This window comes from Alligator sinensis, unplaced genomic scaffold (genome assembly GCF_000455745.1).
Source record: "Alligator sinensis unplaced genomic scaffold, ASM45574v1 scaffold367_1, whole genome shotgun sequence".
Lineage (NCBI taxonomy): Eukaryota > Metazoa > Chordata > Crocodylia > Alligatoridae > Alligator > Alligator sinensis.
In genome coordinates, this window is record NW_005843051.1 from 7,272 (window position 1) to 15,870 (window position 8,599).

Below are 8,599 nucleotides of genomic sequence, written 5' to 3' on the forward strand. Positions count from 1 at the left end.
ACTGGTGAGGTCAAGGAGAAATGTCACATGTAGACAAATTATCCTTGTCCCAGTGAGCAGAGGTTCTTATACTTCTTTGTTGCAGCTGGGACTAAGCTGTAGTGACAAATTACTGGATCCAATCTGAAAGTTCCTGTATTTATCTCAGCAAGAGAATGAGGAGGGCAAAGTTCTGATCTTATAATTCTCATGGTCACCTCATTGCAATAGGAAGGACCAGTCTGAGTCTGACTAGGTTTTGTGGATATCTAGCAATGTGTACAGACACAAGGGGTGGGGCGGGGGACTCAGCTGTAAAGTTCAGCTAGCATTTGTAAAAATAGTGATGCTTGAGGTATATTGGTGCAATCAAGATAACTTGGGAAAGGACCTGTGAGGTTCTAGCAGACCTGATATCAAACAGTGAAAAAACAAGCCAGGAAAAATTCTGATTGAAAAAAAAGGCGAGGTTTGAAATGCCTTCTTATCAAATCAGCAAATGCATTTCTTCTTTCTTCAGGCTAGATGCTTACGCCGGGTATCTCCCAGTCAGAGGAAGAAAGCTCTCTTCTCTTCCTATCTTCATTCATCCAATAGATTCCCTTCTTGCTCTGGGATCATGTGCTTCTCAATGCATCATGAGAAGACCCCCTGGACACTGCTTTCCCTGCAACAGCAACGGGAGGGATGATTTTAAGATGACTTTCCAATATTAGATTCTATACATAGAAAATTATAACAAAATCATCATTTTTCACATACAGATTGTAATTATTGGGGGTTGTCTTCAATTTGAAGTCATTTTGGATTGGGTAAATATGGTAATTACATATTTTATGTGTGTCTGTGCATGGTATGATCATGGAGAACTAGGACTGGGAGGTCATGAGACAGAGGGGCTGGGAGGCAGAGAGAGTGAGAGAGCACAGAGCAGGGAGGTAGGGAACCTCCCCCTCATCATAATATGCACATTAGGGTTATTTTCTTAACTCCTGGTATTCAAGTAGCACTGAAGGCTCGTATTGTCTGCCTCTAGCCTCCACAATAAGATTCCTAAGTGACCCCCAGCGTTTTTGACCTCTGACATCTGCTCTCACTGCTTTAAGTGGAGGAGGAAGGTTGTGTTCCCTACCCCTTAAGTGCCATTGAGACGTGGCTGGGGTGGGACAGGCCTGGCTGACTCCTTCCTGGGATTCTCACTTCTCCTTGTCACCTGTGAACAGCTCTGTCTGGGAAGAATCCGTCTTGGGGGAGGAGAATGAACTGTATCACCCTCTGTCCCTGACTTGTTGGGGTTGTTGTGGGAGGTAATTCTAGCACGGTGGGGTCCAGGGGCTGCTGCTCTCTGTGATGGGGGCAGCCAAGGTGGACGGATCTGACAACGGTTTGTTCATGTCAAGAGAATGCTACAGTGTGGGGGACTGACTGGTCTGGGAGTGTAACAGGAGCATATGGAAACTGGGATCCCTAAACAAAAGTTGCCTGTTGCTTCTAAGATAGACGCTGGGGAAGGAGCCCTTCCAGGGTGAACACGGAGGGGTGGTCCCAAAAGCCCAAATCTCTCCACACTGAGCAGAGGTCATTGGTGCAGTGGACTGTTTTCTGCCATTGTGTTGGTAGTCAGAGTTAAATCCCAGTCACACAGGTGGCAGTCTGCAGTTGCATCCAAAGCACCAATTCTCTGAGCTGACAGAGTGGTAGGGAAGTCTGTCAACCATTGACTCAGTGATGTTTATTATTTTTCTAACATTTGAAAATCAATTCATTTTCCTCCACCCTTGTTCAGAGAAATGCCAGAACCATTTTGCTTGAAAACAAAATGAAACCACACAAAACATTATAACAAATACTAAGAAAATAAATATTCTTTGGGATCTTGGCTTACATCTAGAATAGATTAGTGAAAGCCAGAAAACCACACATCATATATGAGTCAGAAACTGATCCAGAGATTGTCAACTCACAGATAAAACGGAATAAAAAGTTTAAAAATAACTTTGAAATGCTCTTCTTTTGAAAGGACTCTAAACCAGTGATTCTCCATCTTTTTATACTCAAGGCACCCCACAATAGACTCAAGGCACCTCTTGGAAAATGTCAGCTCTTAGTTTTCATTTGTTTTTTGGCTACAGAAAAGCAATAGAGCAATATTCCTACTGCAGAAACCTCAGCAAGACCACAAGAGGTCAGAATGGTTTGAACACTAAGGATTCCTATTTGAAATATTTGTGAATCATGTTTGCACACATAACCATCCTAACATTGCTTGGCTCCTGGTGGCACCCTTGACAGGATCTGAAGGCGCTTCAGGGTGCTGTGGGGCCCAGTTGGGAATCCCTGCTCTCAATGTACATGTGTTCTGACCCTAGCTTTAGGCAAGAAGAAGTAGGGTTTCCAAAGAGGAGTACTGGGAGAGTTAGTCCTGCTGTAGGTACAATTCTCCACGTGCTCCTTTCTTGGGGAGAGGATTCCTGTAGCACTCTCTAGGTCAGAGGTGGGCAAAATGTGGCCTGAGGGCTGGATGCAGCCTGCCAGGACTTTCTTTCCAGCCCACAGGGCCCCTAAAAAGTTTAGAAAATTAGCCCCTGGCTGCCTGTCATGTGACTCTTGACAGAAGCAGGGCTGGAGGGTTTGGAGGCCTTTATAACTCTGGATTTGCAGATGGGGAGGGACGCATGTGTATTTGTGTGTGCCCCTGCGTGCCGCTGCTGGGTGTGTGTGCACGCGAGTGTCACTGCAGGTGACTGTGTGCGTGCGTGAATTTGTGGACGTATATGTGTCACTGCTACAGGCAACAGAGAGCACTTCCAGCATGGTCGCCCTGTGCCCTGGCAGCAGCGTGGGCCCAGCTGACGCGCGGCCCCTTGTCTCCCCTCAGGACCAGGACCAGGCGCAGGCGCAGCGGTGGGGGCAGGTGGAGGGGCGGGCGAGGCTGTCCCAGCTGTGCCGGGCAGCGCTGCCAGGGGCCAGAGGTGGCCGCACCCCCCCACTGCCGTGAGTCTTTCCCCTGCCCAGGGGCTGCGGGGTGGGGGGTGGATCTGGGGGGCAGGGGTCTCTCACCAGGTGTCCTGTGCCCCTCCCAGCCCCATGCTGCACACGAGACCCCGGGGGAGAGTCTCCCTGTCCTGCCACCTCCACGGGCCCTCCAAAAATAGAGGAGGGGTCATGGGTTCATCCCCTGATCCTAGTCACAGTCCTTCCCAAATCTGTGTGAGAGGGGACCTGGGATCTTCAGCTGAGAGGTGGGGACTCCCCTGAGACAGGTGGTAACACCCAGCCCCAGGGATGATCCCCAGGGCTCAGGTCTAGGGGCCCTGCCCGGCCTCAGGACTCTGGGGGCCGCCAACCCTGCACCTGGGGGAGATGGGGAATTCGCTGCCCAAGGGAGTTCATCGCCCCAGCTGCTTTTTCCTTCCCCAGCAGGACAAACCCCTCACTGGGCACCGCCGACAGCAGGTGAGAGGGACCGAGCCAGGCTGGGGGCTGTGAGGAGCCCAAGTGGGCTGGGTGACACCTGCATGGAGGGGCGGACCAGAGGAACAAGCCCAGGGCTGGGCTGGGGGATGGAGGGCGAATGCAGGGGTAGAGGGGCAGACTGGGGCAAGAGCTGGCTGCATGCACAGACATACAGGTTGTGGTGTGAGACCTCTAACCCGCACCGTTTCAATTGCTGCAGCTGGAGCTGACGGTGCTCAGGGCCCAGCTGGCCCAACAGGAGCGGGACACGGCGGTCCTCCTGTCCCGGTAGGTGTGGGGCTGGGCAGGGAGCTGAGTGTTCCCGGTGTGCGGTGCAGGGGTCAGGGCACAAGCCCTGGGGCCATCCCTGCTCCTCTGCGCATCTGTCCTTGGGGAAGGGTGGTTTCTGGGATGGCGCCGTCAGTCTCTCTGAGCCTGAAAATGTGTTTTGTGTCCCCAGTGCTCGGCAAAGGGAGGAGCTGTTCCTGGTGAGTTTGCAGGGGGCAGAGGGTGGCAGGGCCGTGGGGCAGGGGAGAGAAAGAGGCTGAGGCCAAGCATGGCCAGGCAGCGTAAAGTCCCAGGGGATGTGAAAGCGGGGAACAGAGTCCTGACACATTGCGTGGGGGGAGAGGTGGGGGCTGATGGGTGCCCAGGGAGGTACCACTGTTGGGTGCAGAGGCCAGATATGCTTGGTGCAGCCATGGGCATGGTGTGACGGGCTGGGGTGATTCTCGTGCAGGCCCAAGTGGAGGACCTGAAGCAGTACAATACATGCCTGCTGCTGGCCCTCAAGGCCCAGGGGAACAGTGCCCAGCTGGGAACAACAGCCCCACGGAGGTGAGCCGCTCTGCATGCCCCTGCCCCGGGCTGGGGGGCGGTGCGTGTGTGCCTGTGTGTGCACAGGGCAAGGCTACCCCTGCTGTGCCAGGCCCTGCAGTACGGGGGTCAGGGGGGTGGCCTGGCTCTCTGCATGGGGGGCTTGTGTGTGTGGTGCTGGACACCACGTGAGCTTCATGGGTGTCACAGTGTGGGACCGGTGGGGTGACGTGTGTGTGCTGCACTGACCTCCCCTGCTTTGGGGATTGCTGCCCCCCAGGCTTCCCCGCAGAGTCTGCCAGGTGCCAGCTCTGGACCAGGGGATTGGCTTCCTTCTCACTGCCATTTTGCTTTTCCATGTCCAACAGCCCCCCATGGATGTGGCAGAGGGGTGCTTGCCACCCTTGACAGGGTAAGTGGGGGTCAGGGAGGGGAGGGTGAGGTGTGGGGCTCTCCTGGGTAGCTTGCAGGCTCTGGCGCAGGGTATGGGATGTTGCACGTGGTGCTTTGTGTAGGTATGGGAGTTGCCCCTTGTCTGGTGCTGGTGGGGATGAATTCAGTCCAGGGCCCATTTCTGAGCAGTTTGTCTTTGTGCAATCAGGAGCATTAGCCACTACAAGGCGAAGGACTCAGGGACCCAAATTGCCCGGCCCGCTACCTCAGAGGCCAGCACCCAGACAGAGGGCCTTGAGCAGGAGCACCCCAGGGCCCAGACCAAGGCCCTCTGTCTGGAGGATGTGGGGTGCCAGGTTGTCCCCCTGGCTACTACAGACACCGGCACGCAGACCAAGGCTCGCCGGTGTCTAAAAGTGGCTGGACACAGGGAGAGGTACAGTGCTTTTTGTACTGTTAGTTTGTGAGCCCCAGAATATGAGGTGGATGGGAACCAACTGGGTGACGATCTGGGCCTCTTCTGCCTCCAGGCAGGTCGGGATGACCCATGATGCCTATTGCACAGGGTGCCAGTCCCTCACCTCTGGGCCTGTGCTCAGGCAGCGTGGGGGCCACAGCTTGGGAGGGGATTGCCCCCAGGCCGTATGAAGTCTCAGGAGGCTGTGGGGAGAGGTAGGTGGTGGGTTTGTGCAACAGGCAGGGATGGCCTAGGAGGGCTTGCCAGCCATGCAGGGATAAGTGGGGGACAGGGAGGGGACGAGGAGGTGGTCCCACAGGGGCCTGTGGGGAACTGGGGTGTCGCACGCAATGTCCCAGCTGCAGGGTAGGCTGGAGGGGCTGGGAGCAGCGGTGTTTGCACATAGGGGAGTCCTTCCTTCCTAGGGGCTGTCGGACTTGAATTCAGTGCATGATCCATCTCTGACCAGCTGCTTCTTGTGCAATCAGGAGCAAATCCCCGTCCACCGGGATTGAGGAGGGGACACAGACCCCCACGATGCCCCTCTCCAAGGAGGCCAGCACCCAGGCAGAGGGCCCTGGGCACCTAGACATCTCCACGCAGACAAGGGCCCTCTGCCTGGCTAATATTGGGTGCCAGACCAACCCCATTCTGCAGATGGAGGCAAAAAGCAAGACCAATTCTGGTCTAAAAAAGAAAGGACAGGGGGAAAGGTATGATGCTTTTCCTAGGTTATTTAATTCAGTTTCATTTTGGTTTTTAAAGAAAGGTTTTGTGTTCCCAGACAAATGTAGTCCAAATCCATGAGTGAGTCCAGAAGCAGAAGTGGCTCTAAACCCGGGAAGCATGCTGCTTTTCCTAGTGTTAGGCTGTGAGCGTGGGGTCAGAGAGGGGAGCTGGGGTGGGGGCTGGAGCCAGGACTCTGTTCCCAGTCCTGGGAAGGGTCTCGCAGGTTGGGAGAAGGACGGGTCGAGGGCCAGCACCCCTGGGTTCCCTCCCAGCTCTGGAGGCCTTGGGAGGGAAGAGGTGAGCAAAGGGGAAATGACTAGTGTGTCTTTAGAAAGTGCCTTGCCTGCAAACTCCCTCCAGCGCCCTGGGTGTGTAGGTGGGCAGGGCCAGGGCAGGGGCACTGCAGGCCTGGGCGCTGTGTGCTGGGAGCCGTCCCTGTTGTGTACATCGAGATCGCGGCCAGGAGCCAAGTCTAGGTGGGGTCAGCACAGAGGCAGGAAGGGAGATGGCTGGGGGAGGGCACCCAGGGCCAGTCCTTGGTACGGAGGCAGGGATAGAGAGAGCGGAGGCCTGGGCATGGGCTTGGGGTGTGTGCGAGGTGACCGATGTCTCTGCCTCCCACCCCCAGTGCTGACACTGCGGCAGAGGGGAGGAGGAGAAGAGGGCGAGCAGCACGGAGGTGAGTGTCCTGCCACACCTCGGTGGGGCCCAGGCCTGAGGGGCCGTCCCCCCAGCCCACATGATGATCAGGTGCCTCCTGCCTCCAGGCTGGTCAGGATGACCTGTCCTGGCTTTCTGCCAGGGCCCTGGTGCCCTGTCTGGACCGGTTATCTCCTGGGGTGGACCCCATCGTCCACCTCTGGGCCTGAGGACCCCGCTGCCAGGCCTTCACCCCGGGGCTTGGGGCTCCGAGCTTCTGGCCCAGGTGTGAGGCTGGCTGGGGACAGGAAGCCCCACTCAGCCACGTGTGAGAGCCACGTGCTGCTCCCTGCTGGGGAGACTCTCCTTTACCCCGTGGTTGCTCCCTGGGGGTGAGCAGAGGCCTGAGATCCACCCTGTCCCACTTGCACTAGTTTCTTCTTACCTGGCCTGGACGCCGCCCTGACCCTGCCCTGACTGTGCCCCTTCTCCCACAGGTTCAACCTTGTGTGGATATTGCCCTGCTGCTTCGCCCTCAGGCGTTGAAGGCTTCTACTCCTCCCCTCCCCGTCCACCCCTGTCCTCCCCTCTCTCCATCCTCCCCTCCCTGATCTGGGATGGGTCCACGGGATGACAGCGTTGGTGCCTCTGCCTCTCTGAGCAGGTAAGTGCTTTCTCATTGCTTCTAGGTTTTTGCTGCCTCTTCTTTTGTCTCCTTGTGTTGGGCCTGCGTGATCCAACACAGGGTCCTAGTTAGTCCTAATGTTGAGATTGTCCCCCTCACGCTCATGTCACCTCGTAACAGACCCCCGCACGACTCACCGTGGCACTGCGGCTCCGGCGGCCCGGCTACACTGAAGGAAGGCGGCCCGGCTACATTGAAGGAACTGGTGCCATGCCGAATGGCGGAGACATGCCGATTGGCCAAGTGAGCCTGGAGATGGAGGCACCGGGGGCTTGCATTCGGACTGTGGAGACTTCTTTGGATGCTCTTGTCATGGCCAGAAGAAAGCCGGTGGTTTTCCCCAAGGCCAGCACACCCGGGGAAGAATTGGACACCCATCTTGGTTCTGTAACATTCGGAAAAAAACCCATAAGCTCCTCGGCTAACGTGCAGCAGGACCTCAAAAGGCGCACAGAAGCCTGTGCTGAAGCCTCCAGCTCAGATGGGGCTGGGAGAGGACTGCTCAGGGAAACAGGTGAAGAGCTCCAGCCAGGAGGCTTCCCAACACCACATACCCAGTTGATACGTCTGCAGGTTTGTAGCAGCCCAGCAGAAGGCTGGGGTGAAAGTGGGCCTTACCCTGGGGCCACAGTGGCCACCACAAGACTGTAGCATCCCTGGCCAAGGGCCAAAGTGAGACAAACTGAGGTGAAAAAGGGAACACACTTGGAGGTAAAGGGGCTGGATGGTGGGTGAGTGAGGGGTGCACCAGGCACCGTTTGCCCCAGAAAGGGGACGTTTGGTGTGAAGGCATCATTGCCCTACTTGGCTGCCCAGTGTTAGCTATTTAACTTCCCTTCCCTGTTTAGTTCTGATTTGGGACATAAAAGGCAGAAGCAGAATCATGGCAGAATCATTGCAGTCTCAATGTTATTCAGGCACCTAGCATAGGAGAAAAGACAACCTCATCGTAGAAGACCCGAGTAGAAAGGGCTGGGCTGTATGGGAGGAGGAGCTCCAAGAAGTCATGTCAATGCAGTCACAGCTGGACCTTCAGGGACCCACTGATCACCACTTCGAGGCAAGTGCAGGTTCTCCCAGTGGAAACAATAAGGTCGTGGCATGGTGTGGCGGGACCCAGTGGGGTGGGACATACCTGCGTCCGGCATGAGCCTATCCTAAACCCTCTCCCCGCTGCAGTAGAAGTCAAGCCCAGGACAGTTGCAGTGGGCAGTGGCATCCTAGGAGAGAAGTACAGAGGGGTGAGGCTGCTGCAGCACTACAGACTCCATGTGCAGGTGGCCTAGGCAGAGCAGGATGCCTGATCCAGCCCATTGCCTGACTTCCCATTGGATCTAGAGCTGCCCTGTTTCCCAGGGCCAACAAGCAAGCTGTCAGAGTAAGTCTCTTGTAAACCCTTTCTCTGTTCCTTGAATTGTAGGAGAATGCCCTGAGGGTTGCCTGGC